The following is a 27746-nucleotide window of genomic DNA, read 5'->3' on the forward strand; positions in this document are numbered from 1 at the left end:
AGGTGATCTAGATTTTTTCAACCAATATGAGCTGTCTAGACCAGTTGGTGAGACTCTTAACAGGTGTGAGATTGCAGTAAGATTGGAGCAATCTGGTAGAACTGCAGAAAATCTGATTTAAAAAAACCCCCAAAAAACGTTGTGTCAATCCACACTCCGTAGCAGGGCTAAGAGAAGGACCTCAGGAATGAAGGGTAGGTCTAATTTTCAGCTTCTCTTACTAACTTTGCCACAAATTCTTGTGCAGTTATATATGCTATATACCTATATTTCACTGCTGTGCTAGACCCAGAATTTATACATTGTGCTGCTGTATGCCAGAAACTGTTTAATCTTGCACCAGTAGCACAATTTACAAGGGAGGTAATGCTTAAGTAATCTAGAGTGACTGTAACTATGCTGTATAAACCCCGTATCAGGTGAATTCTTAGTCATGCAGAATATGAATCTGTAGAAGCAGATTGGCAGGACAACCTAAAGGGGAAGAAAGAGCAAAGGAGAATATATTGATGCAATCTGTCCAGTGGTACTGTGCTGCAAATAGGAAGGCAATCCACTAAATTATGAAATGTAAAAGAAAAAAAACCTGCCTTTGCTCAGATGATGTGTTTTTTTTTTTTTTTTCTTTTCTCCCCACCCGCCCTGAGTATTTCCAGCTTTTTAAAATCAGAAATGTTTACTGTGGGGAAACCATTAACGAAGCCCAGCAGAAGGGTGACAGGAGGGGTACGTCCATATAAATTCAGAAATTGAAGGGGATATTCGCAAGGAAAACAGGTGCATTACCAACTAAAATATGATAACTAGCTGAAGGTGAGAGTTTAAGGCTGTCCTCTGTGCTAACAGTCCCATGTAGGGAAACTGGGAGAGCCCTGGGGTGAAAATTGCAAGCTGTCTGAATACAATGTTCATACTATGGCTGCTTTTAAATGACTACAAGTAGGGTGCCTTTTTGTCCTAGCAAGCATGAAGTGTTAAATGAGATGTTATGCAAATGTTTAAATATATGCTTTTGTTAATATGTTATTGGCTAGTTAATATTTTGAATAAAATTAATAATTGTGAAAGCTTCACAAATGAACTCTTTGCAACTGATCATTTAATCATAATTAAAGGCAGTGAAGGAAACCTGAACATTTGGCGGTTCCAGGAGTAAAACTGAAGGGGGTATATTCTGATTTTCTCTAGTATTTCTGATGCAAGAACAGAGGCAGGGAATTTATTTTAAGGAATTGCTTTTGGAAAAATATCCCTGCTAGTAATTTCTTTTCTATTCTTGGAATACACAAAAGAGGGGAAAACTTTGGGAAGGAAAAAAGATAGTATTGCCACTCACTGCTAAAGGCGTTAATACGATGCTAACGAAGCACAGCCTTTCCAACGTGTAGCTGGCAACATTACCACCCATCTGTGCCGAGTGGGATGTGCAAGCAGAAGTCAGGGCTGAAAACCCTCCACCTGTTTTCGGAAAGTAGGCGCGCACACACTGAAGTTACTCAGCGTATTCGTTCTGTCTTCGGCCGTCCGGGCGATGTTGTTACTACTACTTTTCTGCTGTCTCATATCTCCCACCGCCATGTGCCAGCTGATAGGGGAGCTGTGACATACCACACCCCCGCGGCCGGGAAGGGGGTCACATGGACTAGTCTCATCCAGAGCACTTTAAAGAAACTGATAAGCTCTATCTTGTTTAACTTGGCCTTTGGAAGACGCTTGTGGAAATTTCTGCAGAGGAGGTGACATCAGTTGTTGTCACAGCTGCTGTGTAAGTCTGCAAGACTGTGTCTGTTCAGTATCTGGCCGGGGCGTGTATGTGTGTGCAAGTAGATATTGTTAATAGATTGCATTTAAATCAAAACCAGTTCATTGGCGAGGAGGTTTGATCGCTCAGAATAGGTGTGTTATCATCAAGACTTGAGGCAATGATGGAGTACGCAAATGGAATAAAGCAGAAAGACGACCAGCTTTGGAGGGCCCATGTTACATTTGAAACAAACCTTCTCCCTGGGGAATTCCAAGTGTTAGCATGTGGGACATACTCCAGCTGCTAGCGGCTCAGACTTAAAATAAACCAGGCAAAATCCTGTATTCAGGCTCTACCAACCGAGGCAAGCTGCTATTGCAAACCTTTCATCTCCCTTTTTCTTCCAGTTGGGTCAGAATGACAACAAGTATTTTTTGAAAAAGCATTTAAACCTTAGTATTTTGCACAGCTTTCCTTGTGCTTCTCTGAAGTGACGTGCTTCTCAACATAGTTATAAATTTAGCAAAGAATCTGGTTTGTACAGGTTGAGACGCTGTCCCAGGAAGGCTGGAATTAAAAAAGGGTTAGAAGGAATATTTCTACCTTGTGTGACAATGACATTGCTACCAATACTGCTGCTTTCCTAATCTAGGTACTTTTGAAATCACAGCATGACTTCATTAAGAAAGGGCCATTCTTCTTAAGTTAAACTGGGTAGACCCTTTTTCTTAAAGAGAAACATATGTGACTTTAGGGTGGCTTGCTTGCTTTTTTTTTTTTTTTCTTAACATACTGAAGAGGAAATAATTTAATGTGTCTGTGGAAGACACCATAGCAGAATTTCAGGAAAGAAGACAGCTGAGAGATGATGGCTGTTTGACAACTAGAATATGAATAACTTTGAGGAGGTCTGAAAATCTATTACAGTACTGTTTGCTTTGTCTTGTTTAAGATTGACTTCAGGTATTTTTTTGGTCTGTCTTTTTTTTTAAATTTTAATAACCCTTTGACTATGATTTATTTCTAAGGTACTGAGATGCTTGGGAGGGGTGGGAAACAAGCAACATAATGCAATCTATGCAAATAATGTCTACAATTTTTTTAACATTATCCTATATGAAACTTCATCAAGACTACTCAATTTTCCTGTGATAAAACCTGTTGAGCAACATAGTACACAACATTTAAGAATTTAATGCTCTTATTACTCTCAAAGGACAGATATCAAGCTATACCAGTCTGCTTGAAAAGTGTACAAGTGGCTGATACAACCTACATTCCTGCTTCTTCTCTTCTTCCTTTAAACACAAACACTTGTTCAAACCAACAAGCTTATCCAGAAAATATTCATAAGGGTGAACTCTGCCAGGCTACGGTTAATCACATACAGTGCTAGGGATATCTTTTGAAGGTATCCTGAACACTGTGACAGAAGTATTTGTCACTCAAACTATTTATAATTCTAGTAGTTTGGAGGGCAGGCAGATGTTTATTTTTTTTTAATATGAAATGGCAGCTCTTCCTTTGTACAAAAGAAATTGGCTATGTCTATATGGACATGTCAGGCAGATGTGGAGCATGCTGTTTTCAGGAAATGCCATGTTTACACCCCAGACACACTGCTGCTCACTCGATTAGTCTTTCTGTCTCACAGATGGCTTTGTAGCTCCGTGGCAGTCAGCCTGTTGTCTGCTGGACCTCTTGTTTCTGTGGATGATTGGTCAGTGCAGGGCAACTCAAGAAATGTGGAGCTGTTGTCCACGTAGCACCCACATTAGAAAATTTTTAACGACTTCCAAATTGAATAAAACTATAAACTCTAGTGTTAACAAAAATTTTATAGATTTTTTTTTTTTCCAGATGGTGTGCAAAACTGTACTAAGGCCAGTCAGAATTTGAGAAATAGGACTGATAAGCATCATAGTTTTTTTCATATTTTCCTACCTACCTCAAGCAAATAGTTTTGAGGACTTTTGGACAAAGTTTATATGCAGGTCACCCTTCCCTCCTATTCCTTGTTATGTATCTTGAATTATTCTTAACTCTGCATTTCTGGGAGTCGTGAGCAATGTATAGACACAACGCCTTCAGCAGGCACGTGAGGAACGTTACGAGGGTAGCAAGCTTCCCAGTTTCCCTGGTCACTCAGAAGATTTATGTGCCAGTATAATGAGAATGAATGATGAGCTGTTGTTCATTGACAGAGACCTTATGGGCCTGTCTATGCACAAAAGGTTGTGGAAGTTGATAACCTTTGTGCTTCAGGTTTTGTTTTGAATATATAGAAGAGAAGAAAATTGTTATTGGTAGATGTAAAACTGGACGGGCAAACTGAAGGGGTATCAGCCAAGCTCTGGCAGTAAAGCTGAAAATCTGAGCTATTTATACAGTTGGAAACAGAGTTTGGGGTGTTTTCATTGTTTTGGTGGACAGTATCGACTTTATTCTAGAGTCAGGAGATGCTCGCGCCTAGAATTCCAGTCTCTCCTATTTTTTAGGTCTCTGTGAGATGATGCAATATACTGCAGCTCTGGTCTGAGCACTGGCCAAGTATAAATGGAGGGGCAGATTTTGAACTCTGAAACTGAGAAGTCTCTAGGTCACTCTAAACTTGCCTGGAGACAAGGCATGTTAAAGTATTTTTTTGCCGTTCAAGAGCAAGATAAAATGTCCATAGACAGAACCACTATTACTACTATGTAAGTTATTCACTTCAACACCTTTCTCATATCATATCAAGTTAATGACCATTTTGTGCGTCTGGTATACATCCAGAACCCCTGTTGTAAAGTCAAGCTTGTGTGAGATATCCCAGTTTGCATCAGAAAATGCTATAGCACACTATATTATTTTGACAAGTATCATAAAGCTACATAAACAGAAACCAAGATTTTTTTTATCCTAAAGAATACAAAGTAAAGATTAAATACTGAACTTTGATTTTCAGATATATTACACAGACCCCTTCTCCCATCCTAAATAGTAAATTCTTGGGAACTTAAAATATAAGAGCCTGAGATTTTTTGCTTTTATACACCTAAATTGTAGCCGTCTTTAGCAGAAGCCTAAGTATTATGTCTACTGGAAACACATTAATTCCAGAAGAAACCTCTGTCTTCTCTGGTGTTTATCATTTCATAATATCCACTTTCTTAAAAAAAAAAATTTGTTGTCTCAAATGTTCCAGCACCTTCACGTTATAAGCTCTTGAGGCTGATTTAAAATTTCACCATGCGTTTTTGCAGTGTGATGAAGAACTCAAGCCAGGCCTTAAGGGTTTAAGTCCTATTCAGAAGTTAACCATGTGCAAAAACATTTTTCTGAAATGTATGGGAAAGAACTGGGTGCTCTTGCACACATGCCTGGAAGGCAATTGGAAATCACTGTGCTCCAATTTTCAAAAATAAGAACCACAAAAACCCCTCCTGGAATGATATGAAGCACACACATTTTCTCTTTGGAAGGCATTATCTTAGCTTTTTTATGTGTACCTACAATATGGTGGTTGGAATGGCATTTGGAAGCTCTCCTTAACAATAGTCTCATCACCATCCTCATACCTACGCTGGCTATAGTGGAGACAGACTTATTTACCCCTGTGTTGCTGTATAGCAAGCCATGGAAGTTAGAGGCATAACTGCGTATGTTGCTTAGTGTTGGCAGCCAGGCCGGGTAGCGGCAGCTGTGGGGAGAGTCTTGTGTATGCTGGCAAAGCCATGGACAGTGGTGCTTGGTGACCTGGGGGGCTGATGGGGAGAGGAGGCAGAAGGACTGGCCAGAATAGCCCCCTTCTCTTGTGTGGTACAACCAGGGGAGAAGGAAGGGGACAAAACTGCTTTCTCAAGAGCTCCGTCTTTCCTAGGTGTGGGCCTGTGCCTAAATTATTTCATTCAGCTCTGAGCTTGTAATGGAAAATCTTGCATGATTACAACTTAATATGCCATAGTCTGTATTTAAGGCTGAGTTGGCTTGAGTTAACAGTACCTTAGAGATACACTGCTTGCAAAACATGCACCACTAGCCAAAGCATGCCTTTTATCAAGATGGGTTAGGAATATCCAGTGCTTCCCTACAGGCATGTCGCTACCTGTAGCTGAATTTAATAACACTAGATTATTGTAGTGTGGTCTATACTAGCTTTTTTCTTAATTCTTTTGAATCTATTTATTTACTTAATTTTCCTACCATCAAGAAAAAATACCCACCTATGAATACTTGCAAAAGCAGGGTCAGATGGTGAGACTGGATTGAAAGAAGATATTTAGATTCTTAGAATGATGCTCAAAAGAGCCTGTGGGCTCAGCTATGCTACACAGTCAAGCACACTATAGAGATCCCTGAGCTAATGCCCTGATCGGAAGCTCTGTTACTGTTGTTGTGTTCTTCCTGGGCTAATTAACAGGGGTACCTCTCAGCATACCTAATTAGCTCCATTCCTGCAGCACCCTCAGGGGCAGGGCTAATTAGCGTGGGTGCTTTGCTATACAGACACAACTATATTGCCTCTGGGATCTAAGCTAGCGTTTGTGCACGGCATTGCAATATACCGTGTAGACTAGCCACTTTCCTCAAAGCTACCTCAGGATCTCTAACAGCCTTTTGCTGTGTAGACTTGCCAGGTGTGTTAATGAGACCCCAAAAGCTTATGCAAGGAGAGGGGTGGCAACTCGGGATGTGGGCCAGAGGGTAACATTTTGGGAGACAGATGTTTTAGGGTGAGTCCCAGATTCATTTGCATTTGCTTTACCTCTACATCTACTTGTTACCTTTGGATAAAAGACAGTATTAAAAGTATGCACCAGCTACAATGAGGCAGAAAAATAGGCCTATATTGAGGTGTATGCAGTCCGAACCTGCTACCTTGCAGCTTGCTGATTTTTGCTTTTAGGTTCTCAGCTAAACTTATAGCTACTGAAGGATAGTTATGAACTAATGAACTGAAGCATTTTTAAAGCCTATTTCCCTGTTACTGTGGTCAAATGATAATGTTAATGAAGTACCCTTTACTGTTTTACAGACCCTGCTCCCTCTGATCTTGAAGTGCTTTGCAAGCATGAGTAAGCACAGCTTCACATGAGCCATGTGATGAGGCAATGCAACGATTCCCATAGTGCGAGTAGTAAACCTGAGATGCAAAGACCAGCCAAAAGTAACTTGCATTTATTAGAAAGAACATGTTCTCTGGTTTAACTTATTCTTGCACCATGCTCCTCGGAATTTTCTTGTACCAACATTTTTCTTATCAGTGCTATTTTAACTTGCTGATATCGGGTGATTGCAGATTCAGTTTAGCTGAGCTGACCTGAAAATGTTGCATTACACCAGACAAGAGCTGCAGAAAGGTGGCTTATTATTCACAAAGGGGCTGTACACTGTAGAGGGCTGATAAACAAAAGATCCACTGTTTCTGTCTTCTGCTTACAGTATCAGTAGCAACAGGCTGCACTGATACCTTCCCTGATAGCTCAGCCTTGCACAGAAAAACAGTGCCATTTGTAGCTGCAAATTCCGTCCTCTGCATGGAGTCCTCAGGGGCTCAGCACCTCCCAGGAGCTCAGTGGGAAACCCTTCCTGATGAGTGGAAAAAAATCTGTCAGAGGTGGCCTAAAATGCCTCTTAATCTTGCTTCACTTTATTTTCATTATTCTAACAACCCCTAAGATACACAACATACAGCTATCCAATTTTCTCTCCTTCCCACAAGGAAAGCCTGTGGCTACACCTGCATCATATCTGAACTGATCTTGGGAGTGGTGTGAAGCCTGCAGTGCTCATTGTGTCTTTGCTGCGCAGAATTCAGGTTGCCTATGAGTTCTACCTCCTCTGCTAAATGATGGTGATGCCCATTTGTGAAAGACCGTTTCATTACTGGGAGGACAGGCTGGACACATGGAAGTGACTCAGTCAGGCAAGGAGAGGTGGCTGCTGGAGTCCCCATTTAGCCATGTATGCCCTTCAATGCCTTGACATGCACAGAGTAGCCCAGAATGTGTACCAGCAGCTAAAATATCTAGACAGTCTCTAACTGTGTCCCTAAGTTCAGCCTCAAGGATGAACATTACCTGAAAGAGAGAAGCCTCTGCTTCTCTCACTTCCAACAGGGATAAGCACTGTGAGCGATGCTGAGCCTTTGCAGCATTTCTTTAGCAATGCAGGCAGGAGAGTGGTCTCTTGCAGCCAGATCACCCTGTGGCTGGTTCCACATCCATGTGCCAAAAGCAGCAATCTACCAAACCCTGCTGTGGTGCAGAAGTGGCCCATCTTCCTGACCTTACTGCTTTGCTCAGTTGTAGTCAGGCACAGCAGTGAGCTTTCAAACAGGAGGTGAGCAAGACCTTATAGTTAGAGCTCTTTACAATACCCTCTTCATAGAAACGGCTTCTGGTTTTAACAGATGATCACATGCAGTTTAGAAAACAGCATTGTTTACATGTAGTTTCTCCTTCATTGAAATCCCAGAAACATTCCTGCTTAAGCTAATATGCAAAAGAAATCTGGGATTAAAAAAAGGCCTCATGAGCAAAGAGGAACAAGAGACAATGAGATGTGTGTCTCAGCAAGACTTCCACAGAGAAGCCTCAACATGTGAGCAAGATGAAAAAGAATAACAGGATGACTTCAGTGTTGACTTGCGATGGGCAAGGGAGGGCCCTTTTCATCATAGTCTGGCAGAGAAATGTACAGCTTCAGAAGAGAGAGGAAGTACAGATCCTTACTTCAGAAATATAAATCCTTTTTTAATAAGTGACTGAAACTGTAGGAGTTACTAAAGAAAGTCAGCTTTCCTGATCCTCATATCTCTAACTCTTTCCCTGCCTGATGGAATGCTGCTATTGCTTTCACTTTCCTGCTTTACTCAATCGCCTGTGGGTTTTGGGGAAAGAGTGAGCGAGCAGTGTTATCTTACACGAAGAGGTCTCCAAAAGGTCAAAAATCAACACCAAGACCTGCACCAGAAATAGCTGGAAGCCAGGGCAGTTGCAGAGTTCCCAGTGGCCACATGATCCCAGAGGATCCACAGGGTAGGGCTACTGCTTTTAAAGGAAAAGGCATCCACATTCTTACTGAATGTGATTATTTTTAATTTTTTTTTTCCTCTGAGGTTTAGGTTTCATGAACAGATTCATCTTGCCTATCTTGAGCAATGCATCTAGTTGCCTAAGCCCTGTTTACAGTCAATGAGGCTAAATAAGCATGTCCAGAGGACAATTCGTCCCATATGTCTTAATTTGGGGAGGTGGGGGTCGTGATGGTGGAAATAAGTGTTCCTGGGAAGGGCCTGCCTACTCTAGCTGACCACACAGGGAGGCCAGGCAACTTTCTGGGGCTGTTTTTTGTCCATGGCAAAAGTTTGATTAATGCAGTGCTGCCTGTGTCTTTGATTTGGCTGAAGCAAGGAAGTACTGGAAAATACATGAAAGAAGCTGTTACCTTGCCGTTCTCAGGCTGGAGCCCTGAACATTAACCAGGCACCACAAAAGTGTAAGAAAGGGTCCACACCTCTGAATAAAGGATCCAGATAAGAAAAATGCTTGTAATTTAAATATGCTTGTACTTGAACAATTGCTAGCAGGATCTGAACACAAGACATGGAGTGAGTATTTGCATGCTGGTTTTGGTCTGTTACTGTTGAAGTCGTGATCAGGTTTAGAAGCTATAATAATTTACAGAGAATATAATGTCCTTGAAAATGGTTTTGCAGCACAGATAAAACATAATGAATCACCTAGTGCCATAATGCAAAATTTTCCACTCCTATCCTTATGTTCTATTCTGACATCTGCAATCCACCAGTTCAAACAAAACAAATGGTTTTTGATTTACGTTGTGCAACAAAAGTCAAGGCTAATTTTCATAGAAATATTTAATTTTAGTATTGAGATAAGAGTGACCAACCCACATTCTGACAGACAATTTTATCAGTGCAGTCTTAATGTATAACTCTTGTTGCAACGACACTCGCCCTGAATAAAAAGCACGTATGCTCGCAGAGACAAGAGATTTCCCAGCCTAATGCATCCCAGATGATTCCAGTCTGGGCATATTGCATATTTGTGCAATCTGAGTGAGGCTGGCAACTGCGTCTTGCTCTCTGCTGCTGGGTCTCTGCTGCTTTTGTTGAAGCCAGATGAGGTGCTCGGCACCCAGCAAGATTGAGTCCACTGGGCTCCAGGATGGTGCAGAATTCTGCTGAGTAGAAAAAGGCTCATGAGAACACCTCAATTCTGTGCTTTTCCATCAGTGGATTGCTCTGCTGATTTTAGCAAAACTGTCCTTAGCACGTGTGTGTGGGATGGCAGACAGTTCTTTAAATGACCTTACTTTGTGTAAAGCTAAATCCAGAGCAGTGAATTCTCTCTCCCTTCCTTCTTTTCACATTTCTGGAGCCTCACTGAAGAAAATATAAATGCTTAAATCTGGGATTTATGTGAAGAAGCAAATTTAAATAGGAACTAAGTTAGCAGAACATTTCTTGTTGAAACTTGAAACTGTACTGAAACATTAGGTCTAATATCCCAGAGCTGTTTTTCTGCTGTTCATGACCTGATCTATGAATTTACATCTGCCTGAGAGGTATAACTCTGGCCTGGGATGTATATTTTGGTTCAGGCTGCAAATCCTTCCTGTGCCCTTTCCCTGCTTTTCCTGCTCCCCATGGCAGCAGAAAAATTAGGACATGTTTGTAAAGGTGCTGTTTTCTTTCTTGGCCCATCATGCTGGCTGAATGACTCATAAACCAAACATCGATAATATCAGCTGGCAGTTATTTAAACCTGAGGTTTCAGGTGAAGGAGTAACAATGAATGCAAATGTAGCTGGTGAGAGACTGTAATGCACAGGCGTGTGTTAGATCTTGAAAAACTTTAAGGATTGTTACAACAAAGCCCTATAACACAAAATTGTAAGACTCTGTATAGGGAGTACTTTCTAGGGTGTCTGTTTTGATGATGTGGAGGTCTACCTGCTTCTCAGGTACCCCACAAAAGCCTGCAACTCGTCCCTGGGCTCAACAGAGAGGACACCTATTGTTTTCCTTGCAAACACCACTTAGTAACAGGATTGCTGGTTACTTATGACTGCCTTGTGAAGGAGGAAGGTATTGTATGGTAGTTTAAAAAGACATTAGTGTTGTGTAAGTACCAGAAATTAGATAAGCTGTGCATGGGATTGTTCCTATGTGGGACATGGTCATTACTGTCTGTGACCCGTTAGAGCGTTCCTTGGAGATCAGGCATCTCGGAGATCATCCCAATTGGCAGTGTGTACACAGCCACCCGCTTCCACAGCCTGAGAGAGGTTGCTAATGTAGACATGGACCGTTTGCAGGACAGTGCTCAGAAATGGCTGTTGGCAGATTTCGTGGTCTCATTCTTTGAACGCCACAATATCAACTATGATGTTGTTAGAAATGTTTCCATTTAGAAAATGTCCTGCTTTTTCTGTTAGGAGGAAAAATGCCCAGTTGTCCCTCACACGGATTTTTCTCACTGAGGTTGGGCAGGTGGCTTGAGATTTCTTTGGCACCTCATTCTATTCCGCAGCTTCTCACCTGTACTGCTGAAAGAACTGTCCTGCTGCTGCTTATTTACCTCTTTGTGGTCTTCCTGGTAATAACTGACGCCTGGGTGAGAAAGGTCTCACTGAGCCCTAGACTGGAGCAGTGCAACATCAGTGACTGTACAAAGAAAGCCAGCAGCAGACAGGAACCGTCTCAATTCTTGTCCTTTCCTATCGTGGCGACAGGAAAGGGAAGAGCCTCTGGGATACATCCTCACTCTTCCTCTTCTTACCTTTAGGTCAAAGTGTATGTTTCTGTTTCCAACAGTTGTCCACCCCCTACACCTTCCTTGTCCCCAGGAGTTTAAATATGAGTATTTTTTCTAGGGAAACCTGAGAAGTTGTAGCCTGGATTTTATTAATATAGGTAGTAAGGCTGCTTAGTTTAAATATTGAAATTCTTTTATTTGACATTTACTTGTGTGTGTTTTTTTCCCCCCCTAGAAAATCGATCCATAATACTTATGTTAATAATGCTACTCTGGACAAGAGAAAAGGAGAGACTTTGTATGAAGTGGGATTCTTCTTAGGCAGTCTGGTAGGTGTGTTAATGATAGATGGATGGCTGTGTTCACGTCATCCTCTTATAATGATTTTTGACTAATTTTTGTTTTGGGCAAAAGTGGGATTTGGGACATTAGTTTTGGAATTTCTAGTCAGAAGTGTGGGATGACATTGAGAGGAATGGCTAGGACCTTCTTTGGGTTTGTGATTTGTTGGTCTATATCACTTGACAGAACTTTTGTGGTGGTGTTAGTCTTACTGCACTGAGTTGTATATTCATTCAGGAAGAGAAAGACTTTGATCACAGCAACATGTGTTACCTTTAAGCTTAGTCTTTACTGGGGATATTAAATTAAACTATTTGAAATCCTCGAAACATTTGCAAACAAGGCATATAAACACACTAAAACATCTTAGAAGAATTTACAAATAGTTTAATTAATGTTTAGAGTAGCTTACCTTTAGCACATTTAATAGCCAATTCAGTGTTTGAAACCAAGCTAATTAAGTGCCAAAGTGGATACAGGAATTAATTTCAATCACCTAATTTTCCATTATGTACTCGCAGTTCATCAGAGGACTCATGAAAAATTCATAGTTCTTAGGAATTGGAAATTCTTAGAAAAAGCTGCAGATGAATATTGGAAATTGTAGGACAAAACTTAAACTTCAGCAGGTCTTGTTTATACAAGTCCAGTTCAACTGATTCAATTACAAACCATTCATTCCTGTTGTGTAAGCATGACCCAACTGAGATATGAAAGTGGAGTTATTTTTCTAAAACCCCATCCCACTGTTCTTCACAGCTGTGTCTTTTTATCTCCCAGTGTGGTTTTGGACAACCATAAATAGAAACCATACAAACCACCATCTCTGGTTGCTAGTTGTAACCCAGCAAAGTCTGTAAAGTGGTGCAGCTGAATCTCCTGAGTTCCTCCATGTTACCTACTTTATCTTACGTATTTACAGCATTTTCAGGTGTCTTTCCAGAAACCGATCCTTTTAGTATCACCTTGCAGAAAAAAAAAAGCCACAACACTTGAAAGCAAAGTCTCTCATGAAAGTTCACTGCTCCTTCTTTGAAAATTAAATACTTTGGCTGTTTTTAAAACTTGTGAGGAAAACCCCTTCCCAAGGACTTCATAAAACTTTGCGGTCCTCAGTCTGCATAATTATAGATAGAAGGGGGAAACACTTTAATGACCCGGAGGTCATCAAAGTTACTTATCTGAATAAAGATCAGTTGGCTGAGGTCTGTTACATGGAATAAGTGATAAGAATAAGGTGTTCAACCCAGGTGCTTTGAACAAGTTAAGTTATGCCTTCTTCCCCCTGCAGCATCAAATAGTTGTGCTGTAACCGTCGCTTCCTCTTCCAAAATGGTTTGTTCTGGTTTTGTGCAGTGTGCAATTCATAGGGCACTTTCTCTCAGTGGCGGGAAGGGAATTTTTTGTGTAACCCATGTTTACTTCATAGGAGTTCAGGTTGTGCAGAAAGTTAGTTTCAGTCTGTCCTGTGAGACAGTGGCAACAGCATGAAGTACTGTAATCATGCTAGATTTTAGTCATGCTACGTAATGTGTCCAGATAAGAAAAAGATTTCCCCAAACTGGGAGACGCTTTTTCCCAAGATTTGTAAAAGCATAGTAATAGTTTTCTATTTGTGTACAGCCTAGCATTCAAATACAGGAAAAGAGGAGTCAAGATGCAGTGAAAGGGTTTGATGGTTATGTCTGGCTTGAGAGATACTACATGTTCTTGAAAGCCTAGTTTTAAAACCAAAGAAAAGTGCAGATGTTCGGATAAACAACAGGTTATATCTAAAGTTTCATTAATCTTGTTCATTAATATCTGTTTCTGTGCCTCTGTTGTAACTGCCTTTGCATCCTCTTCTAAAACATGTCAATTGACTCCTTTTCATGGGCTCCTTCTAACTGAAATGCCCTTAAGAAGTAAGTCAGTAAAATATTTACCAAAATGCCCCTAAATACCCACCATCTTGTGGTGCATAAATACTATTACTCAATGTACATGGGATGTTAGTGATGATAACTTGCTTTATTTCATTATTTCAAACATTTTTCTTAGCTTTTTATTGCAATTCCTTGGGAACTGGATTATAAAACCTTCCTAGCAAGCTCCTCATGTGAGTTTCCTGTGCAATTGGCAATTAATGGCAATGATATCTGAAACAAGGCTTTCAAGTTCTTTAATGTTTTCTAATCATATTTAGTACTAAATTTTTCAGTTTATTCTTCCTGTAAGTAAGACAATGTTATTTTTTGCATTTACTGCTACATGTCAGGAGTCACACAGAGCTTGGATCCATTCACTAGCAAATAATTTGCCGTGAGGACTGTTCTTTTTCGTTATTCCAGTTCTTGGACAGGAAGAGTCTTTCTGTGTGGCTTTGAGCTCTTAAGTCAGTTTTGTTTTCTTCATTGAAGGCCGATCCTAGAAAGATTTCTGTTTGTTCTCCTGCCCTGGCTAGTGGGGATGCTAAAACAGGGGTGCAGCTGTTCATATGTTTAAATGGGCAAAAGAAGATTCTTTTTGAATAAAGCTAAATCCCCTCAAAGACTGCTACTTCTTTGCTGAGCCAATGTGTTATGTGAGCAGTAGACTTTCCCTAGAAATGGTTAGGACTTCCAAGTTAACGATAGGGCTATTGTGGTAGTGTGGGACCAGATTTGTAGCAGCCTCTGGACAGGCTCTCGCTGTCCCCAGTGGGACAAGCTCCTTTTTCTGCTCTGGAGCAGTGTGAGGAGGAGAAGGAAAGGGCATGGAATCAAGGGGGAAACAGGAGGAGTCAAGTAGCACATGACAGAACTGAACTTGGCCCAGTAACAGAAATGCGAACAAGACGACTCTCCTAAACTCTCTGCCAATGTTGTTTACATGGATAGGAGCTCAGGTGCACGCACAGTTTCTATTCTCTGCAAGGGGCTAGCATACATTTGCCCATAATAGTTAAAATAGAAAGGAAAGTGTAGCTTGCCCAAATATGTGCTAAAAGAACTCTGCAAGGGAGGAGTCAGGTGGGCAAGGACGACCTGGATGGAAAACAGGCTGGTTATTGATTGGGACATACGTATTGGAACACCAGTAACATTACATAGAACAGTGAATCCCACCAAAAACACAAGAAAGACTGCAGTTTTAATAACATAATACAACTGCATTATATTTAGCAGGTGCCTGTTAGATATTTATCCTACCACCTGCAAGATTTGCCACCAACAGAAAATCTGAGAAGAGATGAAAGGATGGTGCCAGTAAGCCTCTTTTTAAGAAAGTAAGACTGATACTGATTTGTTTATCTCTGTTTAATATAGTGTCCAAAATGTATTGGGTGTCTTGCAAGTAGATCTGAGACAAAAGAATAAATCCAGCCTTTGAGCCTGAGAGATTGAAATCCCGTTGCTTCTGCCCTTTTCTTGCTCCTCAGTGTGCATTTTACACTACTGCTCACCAGGTTTTGACCAAGTCCTATTCATGTCAGTGGGAGGAATTCTGTTGCCTTGAGTAAGGTTTCTATAGGAACGCAACTCATCACATTCTCTCATAACAATGTTAGCTTTTAAGGTCAGCTTCAGTAGCATTGCTTGACAAATGACAGGAATCAAGGCCTTATCCACCAATTTTTACATACCAACACTAAATTTTGACCATTGTTTCTATCCTCTCATATCACCAACAATAATGCTACGATATAGTGACTACTATATACCCTGCCTGCAAGTGCTGTAGTTTGATCCTAATGGTTCTTCTAGATTGTGAACTGATTTATTGAGATAGGATCCATATCAGAGAGATTACAGATCAGAAGTAGTCTGATTAAAAAATTTGGCAGGCCTTGTTTGCTTGAAGATATGTTAAGAGACTAAAAGAATGATCTAGAAAAAAAGAAGTTACTGTAATGAGTAAAATATTTTTCTTCTAAGAACTTTTTCTAAATTATCCATTTCACCTCTTCAAAGACTTAAGGAATTACATAAACTCCTGGATATTTTCCCTTACAGCAAATCCTACAGTACTGGCAAACGAATTCCAAATAAATCCTTCTGTTTTTCTGTATCTCATTGTGTATCAAGGTAATAGCTAGCATTCTATGATCCCGATCATTGCTTCAACCAGATAGTTTGCTCTCTGGCTAGAGATGTGCTGGCATGAAATTAAAACTGTAGCAAAAACATATAACCTAGATGCAAAATACTGGTCTTTGAAAAATTATTAAAGTTGCTAATAACTTAGTCTGTATCATTTTTCAGGTCTCACAAATGCACCTAAATTTAGGTGGTGTGAAGGCCACCTAAATTTACAAAGGGCTCTGAGATATCTCAAGGTATTTACACAAGTGCAGCTAAACTTGAGTTGCCTAGATTCAATGCAACAAACCTTGGAGCACGTGGTCACAATTTAAAAGACTTCTGCAGCTCATCAAGAAGCCAAGGCTTTGGCTGTGTGACTGATTAGGTAATATTTGTACATCTCTACAGCAAAATAACAGATTTGTATAGAGAAGTATGTAAATATGAGGTATTATAGTTCTTAATTATGTTTTCCCAACGGATGTAATCTGTTAAATTTTTAAACTCACTATTGAACATATTTAGCAGGCATTTCTGATCTACATTTCTGGAGCCTGCTCTTCTACAGTGTCTCAGGACCTCACATTTCTTTAAAAGATCATGTGAAGCAGGAGCACAGCACTGTCCTCATTTAATGGGAAGAACTGAGACTCATTCTGCGCTGAGACTTGACTGTTCACCCCACGTGAGTGAGCGTGCGTGCTGACTGGGGTGCGGCACTGTGCTGCGCTCGCTGTACGGTGCTGTGCTGCACTACGGCTGCAGGATGGGTGCCTAGAGCTGTCCTGGGGTCCCTGCACTGTGCCCTGCCACGTAGCGTAGCTGCCCCTGGTTGCATGGGGTGCACTAGGTTTTCTACTGCTTGTGGGGAAGCTTTGGCCCATCCATCTTGTCTCCTAAGGCACTGCGTGGAGTGAATCCAGAATTAATCTGGGCATCCACTGTGGCAGGGGACAGTCTGCCCTGTCGTGCAAGTCTTACAAAACTGAGTTTTGTTTGGGCTTGCATCAAGGTTGGGACAGTGCGGGGCTTTGTGGACTGCCTGCCCCCATGGGCTGAGAGAGGCAGGGGTGTCTGCTGGCTGACATGCCTCCTCCCCAGCTGCTGGTGGCTTTCCAGGGAGTGACACTCCTGGCAGTGTCACTTTTGGGCCCTCATCTTGTCCTGGGCTGGCTTCCTTGGGCAGGCAGCACTGGGACTGTCCATAGCCATCGTGCCTGCCTCCTGAAATGAGGCATTTCTAATCCATCTCACCAGACCTTGCTTTAATTTGGATGGCCGGTGTTTACAGATTATACCCTCTACTTAATAATGCTTCTGTGACAGCTGTTTTGTCCAGCTATCATCATGATGTAAATATTTTCAGCCAAAGATCCTTGGGTACCTACTAATATGGTACACTTTCTCATGTGTTTGCTGATTTGCTATTTATTTGTCTGAGAAACTTCTGAATTCATAATGTATATTTTTTTTTTTCTTGCTCTACTTCTGTTTCAGGGTAATGTTTAATCCACTACTCGAAACAGCTTTTTCATTCTCTTCACTATAATAAATTACTAAACTGAAAGAAATGGAACTAAGCTTCTTTAGCTTAAATTCACCGAGCTTTTGTTTTGAGGTTGAACAGTGAATCTTAGAAAGCTTGTTTTTCATTTGTCCTGAAACCTTGCCCTCCTGCCTCCCCCTTTTCATGCCAATAAAAGGTAACCAGAGACAGCTGGGGGCTCTCTTTCTACCTCCCTTGAATGGGAGCGTCTTCTGAATGCCTCTTTCATGTACCTGCAAAGACCCCGCTCTGCTAACTGCTATGGCCGAGGTTCTCAAATGTTGAATAGGTTTTCATTGCCTGCATTTCTGGTCTGAAGCAGACTGAGAGAAATGAGTGTTAAGTAAACGCAGTGGCAGCCCTGCCAGCGTCAGCATTCCAGCCCACATCGTCGCTCCGGACTGGGACACCGCCGGCACAGGCTTCCGCACATCCAGCTGTCGGGGGGTTGTTTTACTTGTTAGCAGTTGAAAAGAAGAGGGATGCGAGGCAAAGCAAAGAGTGGCGAGTCCAGTTTTTATGAGGCTGTTTATTTTTTCTATAACAAGCCTGTGGTGCCTTATAGATGTTGCATGGGAATTTAATACAGCGATAAAGTAAAACTGTAAACTTACCAGCTGCCTTTGTTCTGTACCTTTAAACATCTGCAGAAAACATGTTCAACAGCCCTCAGACACTTGTGTGAACTTATATGTGATCTTATTCAGCACCTTCTGCAGAGAACTTGCCACCTTGCTACAGCTGACTGAAGTCAATAGAAAATGAAGGTGTCTGTCTTTCCATACCAGGCCTTTTGTGTGTGAAGTCAGTGCTCACAGGATTTTAAGTGAAAAAGGAGATTTACTTCCAGTTTTCTATCATGAGCATTTCACAAATCTGTTGCAGTTTAAAGATCAAGACTTAGAATACTTGATAATAGATACTGATACTTGATAATAGAGGGGTTTGGATCTGGTGTTTTTATTACTCACAGCAAACTCCAAACACCCTAATGCCCGGCTTACAGTGGAAGTTACACATGGAAGGATTATGCATTCATAACAACGTCAGAGCATTGTCTGTTGCAGCAGGCGAAAGAACCTGAACTGCATGAATTAGGGCTTTGTTTCCACAAACACCTAGGCGTTGTGTAGACAGGAAATTTCCCCCTTCTACCAAAATAACCCTATTCCTTACCATGCAGAGGCCGTCTTATACCAGTTTGAGACCTTCCCAAGTAAAGACAGTTTTATTCAGGAAGGAGAACTCCTTGAGCACAAATGATCTTACAGTAAATATAGTGAGTGTTATGCAGATCCTTCCACCTTGCTTTCTTCTAGTATCTGCTCTGTGAGCTAGAGAGGTTATTCCTGTCCCAGCTGCTTGTTCAAGGTCTTTTGCTAAGTGATGCCATTCTCTTAGCTCTGTCATGAAGCTGACTTGGATGATATTCCCCTTGCTATTTCACTCCCACTGAGCTGGTGGCTGTAGCTGCATTGAGGGCGTCTTCAGACACATCAGCATCATCTAGTTACGGTACCTAACACAGATGTACTGATGATGGCCAGAGTAGTGCAGTGGTGGTGTTAGTGTTGACCTCTCAGCCTGATATATCTGCTATTAGGAAGAAAGTGACAACAAGTAAAAAAAGGCTTGTGGCTGGATCATCAGTGCAGAAGTAACTGTGGGAGTTGGGAAGAGTTACATCTATTGCTCTATAGCAGCCCTGTGCCACCCATGACCTGTGGCAGACCTGCAGTGGAGATGGGCAGGAGGGCTGGCTGAGCTGAGAGCAAGCAGGTGTGCTGCAAACAGCCTCACCAAACTGGGCGAGGCATCTCTGTTGTGCCTTGCAACACCATGGCTTCTGGGACTCCATGCCTGCGTGCCAGCAGGCTTCTGGATGCTCAGAAATATAAGCCGGAGTAGCTCGCCCTAATAATTTTCAGTGTGAATTCCCATAGCATCTGAAGTTGTCTTTACAAAAATGTGTGCATAGAGCTGCTCGTCTTCAACTGTTGGTCCCAGAGGAAAATTCACATGCTGACTTCAGAGTGACTACTGATGAAGAACTCATCAGCTTCTTGGAAATGGGATGTAAAGCATTTTTAGAAGGGCAACTTCCCTGTATGCTCAGTACCTGGCCCAAGAGGCACCTTGGATTTAAGGTAATGGCAGTCATGAGTTCTTGAAAATTAAGACCCTTTTCCCCTCTTTTCCCCCTTTTGTATTGTTGGGAGTATGTATTACCATGTCATTAATATTTTTTTTTTCCTTCTAATTGATTGTGCTGTGTTATTTGAATAATAATTATTTTCAGTTTTGTATGTAGCTGCTCATCAGTTTACTGAAGTGAACTGCAGTTAGGGCACCCTGATCAAAGCAAAAAGCATAAAATCCCATGTGCTGCACTTTTGAGAGCATCAACAATGAAGCTAACCTTTCACCCTTGACTTTCTTTTAACCCTAATTTTGAAAGACAGTAACAAACAATTCAGCTAACTTCTTAAGTGAAAGAATATTCAAAGTAGTTCGATTGTAATGCGGTGTCCTTTTCAAGTGAATAGGAGATCTCAGAGTAATGCATACAAATACAGAAGCTGGGTAAGTTCATTACTTTGGAGTTTCTGGTGTGGCAATAGCAGTGAAATAGTTAAAAGGTTGGCTTTAAAGTGGTCACAATTAGGCTTCAAAGTTAACACCCCACCCCACTGAGATGAATGGGAGCAGTTGACATTTCTTAGTGCTATTGTTTCAGTCTGGCTTGCTATAGCTTCTAAAATAAGACAACAGTACATCTGTTTACATTCTGCTTCCGCAAACCCAGATGGGCTAGGAACTTCATTGTTTTTTAAGTGGAAGCTTAGATTCCGGAGAATACAGCAATATCCACGGGGTATCTGTAGGAAGAAGAGCTGAAAGCCGCCGTAATCACAGACATCTCCCCCTTCCCTGTAAACGTCTATTGTCCCAGGACAAATCTGTAAACCACTGGGGGGAAAAATAAAGAATGTATATTTGAAGTGCTTCTTACTTACTGCATGACATGCACACAATAACATCTCAACAACTCCCTAGCGTAGAAATTTTCATAAATGGATGTGGGGTTTTGAACTTTTTCTCTTTTCTAAGTAGTATGTGCTGTAAAAGAAGGTAAAGGTTCTGCTTTTACTGACTGTGGTAGCTTCTCTTAATCTTTCCTAACAGGAAAACCTCCCATCTCTAGAGAAACCAGAGTTTCACCCAGGAGTGTTTGAGACCAGGTGTTACCTTCCGCGTTCGCATGAGTAGAATCCTGTAATTTACGTCTGAGAGTGACAGAAGAAGAAATGAGATTCTTGAGAGGTATGTCTTGCACTTTTCTAGTACTTTAATAGGGCAGCTACAATAACGGCAGTAAGATCTTAGGAGCTGGAATAGATTAATCAAGGTGTTAAGTAGGGCCAGAATTTGTGGCAGATGGTCTCTATTACCCCATGCCTCAGTTCATGTAGGGAGTACACAGTGTCCTCTCTGACTTTTGTTGAGGGGTCTGCACAGTGGCAAACTGCCCTCAGTAGCAGCCAGAACCCTATGAGAGCTTCTCTGATAAAGGCGGCCCATTAGATATGCTTAGGCTGTAGACTGAAACCAGCTGTGAATCTGTCGGAAAGATTTTCCTCATTGTGCTTTCATCAGGGTGGAAACTTTGTGGCTCGTTCTGCATATATATGTATTTTGGGCTTCATTGCTCTGACTTTGCAAGTCCTAGAGTCTGCCAGTGATAAGAGCTCTCATGCATACAGGCTCCTTTTGTACTTGTGGCACCCAGAGACCCTGCCTGCCTTTTGCCCACGGACAACACAGCTTGTGCTTCGGAAGTGACTTTGTGGGCTCTCCCAAATGGTGTCTTCCCAGATTTTAACCCCTGGTGGCTTGTGTGGTGAAGGCAAGCGTGCCATCTGTGGTTTGGGCTCGCAAAGCTTGTTTCTTGCCCAGCTTCAAGCAGCATTTTCATCTGAGTATTGAAACAAAACAGCCCTGAGCCTAGACAGGCCTCCAGGTTGTCCGAGACAACCGTGGGCATTGCAAGAGTGTAAGCTGTCTCCTCTTTTGTCCTTCTTTTCAGTTCCTGTGTTAAGTGGGGGAGTGCAGCAATCTGGTCGGTATGAAGAAAATACCTGAGAAAACCAAAGAGGAATATTTATTTTGAAAGATTCTCTCATGAGTTTTTTTTATCTTTCTATTTAAAAAATTGCTTTAAAAATAAAATAATGTTAAATCATGCTTGAGAAAAATAATTCCAATGTGATATAACTCCTACAGTGTGCAGCAGGAACCACTCAATGCAGTTACAGGAGGAAGGGCATGTTATTTAATCAAACAGAGGGTTAGAGAACAGCATAAAATATGCATTTGTCACATTTGTTTCCACATTCCGTTTCCCTAATCCATTTCTGCCTGTGGGCTTCTATAGTATTACGTAGACATGAGTTATGTCTTATGCCTCTTGTGGAAGAAAATAGATGACCTATTAGACCTTCCAAATATAGTCAAAATGACTTCTACAAGACTACCGTAGGTCAGTGACAGAGCTTGGAAAATAAGTTAGCAGACATGTTGACCAGTTCTGTATGTTTTAACTAGCAAACTGACCTGCTTTCCTGTATTACAATAGCATTGTGTTACCTACATGTTCAGAAGCCTAAACTTTGCATGATCACCTAACACTGAGAGTTTCCCGAATAAACCTGAAGAAAATATTAGTATAGCTTCTCTACCACTTGTGCCCTAACCTGCTTTTTGTCTCGTATTCAAAGGTGATTTTGATAAGAGAATTATCTTTTAGGGAATATGAAATACCAGGAATTCAAAGAGACAAATCCGGGCAGGGAAGGAATCTGCCATCATTATGACATTACAATGCAACTTATGAAAAATTAGCATGTTATGAGAAAAAAACCAAACCTTTTATTTTTTTTTTTAACATTGTGCTGTTTTATTTTTATTTCAGAAAAGAAAATGGCACCTTTCATTTTAAGACTATTTAGTTTTGAGTAAATTCTGTGTTACCCTTTTATGGTGTATTTCTTCAGCCAATTTATAGTTTACATGCCTACCACTCCCAGTCTCTTTGCTGGTCTGAGCTTGCTTGCCAGCTGGTATTTGCCACCAAGCAGCAGAATCCTAGTTCTCTTTGAGCAGCTTGGTACATTATGGCAATGATTATCCCATAGAAGAGGACGAGGGATGCAGACAATCACTCCTGTAGCTCTCATGAGAAATGCAATAGGAAAAGAACGCAGCAAATTGAAACACATTTTTTCAGTTCATGAATACTAAAAATTGGGATTTCTGCCTAAAATAATCCCAAACTTTTATCTTATTGGATTTTTTTTTAAAATGAAAAACAATTGATATTTACTTATTCATCCTAGGTTAGGAAACATGTTGAATACCGAAGTATTTTATAGGATTAAATTCCCAACTTTTTTTTAGCTCTAATTATGATAATGATGTACAAAGTTGTTTTTTTTTTTCTTTCTTTCTTTCTTTCTCTCCTTCCTTTTTCTACCCTAGACAATGAAAATAATTTAATCTAACAGCTTTTACATTGTGGTCTGTGGACCAGAGCTGTCTTGTAAAACTTTCTTTCAGAGGTTTTATTGTTCAAGAACTGATGTTTCCTGTTACTTCTGGCCATGCGTTTTGATTTTGTGAATGAGTATGCTTAGACAAAAGAACAATACTAATCAAGTATACACCTTTTGTACAGGTTTACACTCTCATTAAATCAAAAATGGTACGAGAACAGCAGAGTTAGCAACTCCTCTGAAAGACGGAGTCAACTGGAAAAAGAAATGGCAGCAGTCAGTAAGAGAAATCTGGGACTTCAGGCATTCAGTAATGAAGAGAAAACAGTACAGATAAAACATAACACAGAATGTTGCTCTGACTGCACATATTTTAAACTTGATAGCATAGGAACTGTGTTTTGGGTTGCTTTTCAAGGAACAGAAAGTCAATGGGGTTCTGGTTCATGGCAGGGACTAATAAACTGAGTAGTGATCAATTATCATTTAAATAGATAAGTGAGAGCTACATGATCTTAGCTGCTGCATCGTACTAGGTTTTTTGTTTCCATATTGCTTGTTGTGGTTCTATAGTTTTAATGCTTAATTCTTCTGTAGTTTGAAGATTGTCGTGTACGTGACTAGATTCACTCCCTACTGGGATATAGGCCAAGATTTTCAAAGTGATTGTTTATCTTGAGTGCCTCCATTTTTTAAGGGTCCAAACCTTGAAAATTTAGACTGGGGTGCCCTGAAAGGAGTGCAGAGCATGCCTCTTCTAAAAGTCAGTTGTCTGTGTGGTGTGTCAATATAGCATGGAAAAATGAAAGAAAAAAAAAAAAAGGATGCAATCAAAATCCTTGTTCACTCTTCATTATTTCAGTGTCTGATCTTTGGTTTGCTGAATTGAGGCAAGCAGTACCCTGCTGTGGTCCAGGCTAAAGCTGAGCAGTGTGGCAGCACCCTGACTCCATTCTTCTCTTCCATAACTTCTTAATCGCTCTAGAGCTTTATCTAAGATTTAGATGTGGTCTTCTGCTAAGATGGTGGTGAGATCAGTGCTCACTGTACCATATGTGAAATAGATGTAATAGCTATAGAATATATAGTGTAATGCATATATAACCTATGTACTCTATCTTTCTGTCTGTTGTGTGGGTGAGTCTAGACAATGCAGTGGTAGCAAGAGGACAAGCTTTTTAAAAGGACGGTATGAGCATGGGTGCTATGAGGATAGTTGGCTTAGAGTTAACTTTTCCCTCAAGTTCTTTCTTGCTAACACAGAGCAGTGCTGTTTGGGTTGCAGAAGAAACTTCATTTAAAAGAAAAACTGGTATTGAATTTAAAAAATCCAAACAAACCAAAACAAAAAATATCCTGGAAGCTTTTATATAGGTTTTAGCTTTTTGAATGCCTATTTTTAGGACTAGATGTCAGCTGACACATCTCCTTTAAAAACGCACTTTGGATTCAAGAAAAGAAAATTTGGATTCAAGGAAAGAAGATAATGAAGGGTAAGCTGTGAAGTCTTAATTGTTAGAAATGCAACAATAGCTTAAAAACAGGCTGCAAAGCCTGCTCTCACAGCTGGAGGAAGGGATACTTTATTAATAGTTGCAAGGAATGGGTGGATAGGGCCTGAAAGAGGCAGCGGGGGATATAAAAAGAAGCCTTGTAACACAAAACCGTTGCCAAAACCCGTTACTGAACAATTTGTGAAAGAGCCTGCATTGCGTAAGCATCAAGATAATACGTGATGAACACGATATAACAGCCTCTGATTGATACACCTCACTGAAATTTAAGGTGCACCAGTGCTGCACTCCAGCTCTGCTGCGGTAGGTAGTTTCGTGGGCTGGAGATGAGCACACATGGCTCACTAGTCAACAGCCTCTGTTTTCATGACTTGGAAGTTTCTGGCTGGTAAGCCACAGATGATGGTTGTGGTGACTGAGAGGGCACTTGCTGAATAATCATCACACTTCAGTATTTTATAATCTGATAAGTCCCCCAAACATCCTTGAACTGATAGCCAGGCTCCTCTGCTAATATGACCTGGGACGAAATAACTCTACATACTCATTTCCTAGAGGAGGTGGCAGGGAAGAACCCTCTCTACAGATATTTCATGTAACTGCAATCCCCCCAAATTAAATCCCCAATGTAAGCACAACTGTATTCTGTTGCCAGGAGCTGACTGCATGGGAGATAAGGGGATTTTGCAGTTCTCCAGCTTGTCGCTCCAGCCCCAGCTGCAGGGCCTCTGTGCTTCCAGACTGCCTGGTTGCCCAGCAGTGCTGTGTCCCATATTAGACTGGGACTGGTTGCTTCTGACAGATCCAGACTACTGCAATTTTCCAGTTATTCCTTAAAATAAGTCCTTAGGTAACTGCCAATAACCCGCAGAAGTTGGGAAAGCCTTGGGAGCAGAAGGGCTGCAGTGCTAGGGAAGTTTTCATTTCATTGGAAAGCGTATATCCATAAAATCGCTTTAGTGCAGACTCCCTGCCTCATGCCGTGTTAACTCTGTGTGAGATCTGACATTGTTCTCCACTCTTTAATCACAAGAGCTCTGGGGGGAGCGGAGGGGGAGGGAGAGGAAATATAAGCAAAAATCTGAGCCTGATTTTTACCATAGTACAGATTTAATCCAAGTTGTCTGTGCCAATTGTAATCCCTCCTTTCAGGTTTGTCGTTTCCATGTGGGTCAATGGCAACTCAATGCCTGATGCATCAAATCCAGAAACTTGCTGAGACTGTCAGTATCCCTGGCACCATCACACGGTGCAAATGACACTTATTTTGACTGTGGTACATGTCAAATGTATTCTCAGGGCCAGTCTTTGCTGTGGGCATGGTATCAGTGTAGCTTCTCTACTGCTCCCCTCTGTTGTAGGTGTGTTACACTGACAGGAAACTTTATTTGTCTTCACCTTCATTTTAAGGATGTTATTTGGTTGGTTTGTTTGTTGTTTTGCTTTTCCTAAAAGTGATCTTAGTCAGCCTCACTGGAGTTGATGGGAATCTCTGCTACTGCTACTCTGCAGCAGATGTCCTTTCTAAAATATTTTTCTTTCTGTATGCTGTATAAAGCAGGTGTACCCTTTAATAGCTACTGTTTGTTTGCAAGGACAATTTACAAGGTAGGTATTTCCTTGCAGCTTTTGCTGTACAACATTTTTTCTCCAACCTTATTGCCCTGCCTGGGTAGCACCAGTAACAGAAGCAGCAGAGCTGCCAGATGAGCTGTCACGTTGTTCCGATTTGCTTTGGATGGTATAAGCAATTAGCTAGTTAAAAGATCAGACCTGCATTAATGTTGGTGTTTCTGTGGTTATAAGAGAGGTGAAAATGCGAAGGTAGATGTTGCTTGTGGCACTGCTGAGGAGAAATAGTGTTGCTGAGATGGGAGGGGAATTGCATTTCCATGAGATGTGTGGGATTTCATCTGCTGGATTCTTTACTTTTCCTATACTATGTGAGATAAATATTTAAGGGACTACCTTTTTACATAATGTGTAGGGACCTGCCCAGCGTAATCATGAAAAGTGCGTGATTGCAATTGCATTCATTAATAACTTCCAGTTTGAGAATCTATTATGGTAGTCTTTGTAGAACATCATCAGAAAGAAAGGCAAAGATAAATGCTCTTTGTTGCAACTGATAAGGTGTATACCCACGGTTTTCTTATCAAAGCCATGGTAGCATGTGACAGAAGGAGGGAGAATACCGCTCCTCATCCTGTCCAGAGCGGTATATATTTATTATTTCTATTGGCACAGCCTGAACTCTGGTTGGACTGGCTCCTGCTCAGGTATGCTTTTCGTGAGAAAGGGCTTCCTTTCTGTCATATATCCTACCCATGAATGATAAATCATGGTTTGATTCCATGTTTCAGCTGCTCCATACTGAAATACGTCCATCAGAATTTCCAGTTTGGTCCCAGGGAGGCCTTCCTTACAGTTTTCTAAATGGTGAAAAGTTGCTGTTATAAATGCTACTAGTCATGCATCTGATCCACAGTAAGTATCACTCACGTTAAAGGAAATAATTCAGCCTTGTTTGTTTTTTTACTCAGCTTTGGTTTAGAGTGTGTTGAGCATCCTAGCTATACCAGAACTTGTTAATTGCTACTGTACATTATTACACTTATATTCCTTTCAGGACCTACTCCTTATTTATTAGGTTAGAAAAAGAAGAACATAAAAGACATCACATGAGGCTGAAACTGTAGCTCACTTGTTGGGAGACTGCTATAGGAGAGGCATGGTGATGCTGTGCTTCTTGATACAGCAGGACTATTCCAGTGCCTGAGGTATGTTCCCAAAGTGCAGGAGCCCACACCCTGAATTTTCTGAGATAGGCAAATCTGAAAGTAAGGTTATCTCACTGCCTTGTCTTTGATGGCCTTTTTCCTACTTTTAGTCAATCAGTTGCCTTCATGGGTCTTTTTTATCGTTATAGTTACTAAAAAAATGCTACTGGCTGGGGTTCCCAACCTAATTAACTTGACTGGGAACCTATGACACTTACCGCTCTCCCTCTTCTTCAAAGCTACTCTATGATTAATGAAAAGTTGCAAGTGGTTTGTTTAATACACTGTTATTTTGGGGGGATTTTTTTTCCTCTTCTCTCTCTCAGCATTGCAACCTGTGCAGCTTCTTTGTATTAAGAAAAAGTGGTTTTGCTCCTTATGCAGACTTTGAACCCTTTGACATGAAATCAAGTGGGTTTGCCTGTACTCAAATGGTTAGGATCTTAAGAGCTTATGTT

At 41.0% G+C, this 27746-nt stretch overlaps 1 long non-coding RNA gene across 6 annotated transcripts in view; it reads left to right on the forward strand.

The window, feature by feature from the left end:
* The first annotated feature begins 1678 nt into the window (after positions 1-1678).
* LOC147415919 (uncharacterized) overlaps positions 1679-27746 on the forward strand; it is a 46749-nt gene continuing 20681 nt past the window's right edge. For 2 of the 6 annotated variants that reach the window (XR_015183387.1, XR_015183382.1), the window contains exons 1-7: positions 1679-1765; positions 16422-16581; positions 17394-19589; positions 20629-20766; positions 24398-24487; positions 26872-26995; positions 27138-27288. This is a non-coding gene — a long non-coding RNA (uncharacterized LOC147415919). The remainder of the gene's footprint in view (positions 1766-16421; positions 16582-17393; positions 19590-20628; positions 20767-24397; positions 24488-26871; positions 26996-27137; positions 27289-27746) is intronic. The other 4 variants (XR_015183384.1, XR_015183383.1, XR_015183385.1 and 1 more) reach the window with 4 other exon arrangements.

This window comes from Leptosomus discolor, chromosome 2 (genome assembly GCF_034619465.1).
Source record: "Leptosomus discolor isolate bLepDis1 chromosome 2, bLepDis1.hap2, whole genome shotgun sequence".
In the NCBI taxonomy this organism is placed as follows: Eukaryota; Metazoa; Chordata; class Aves; order Leptosomiformes; family Leptosomidae; genus Leptosomus; species Leptosomus discolor.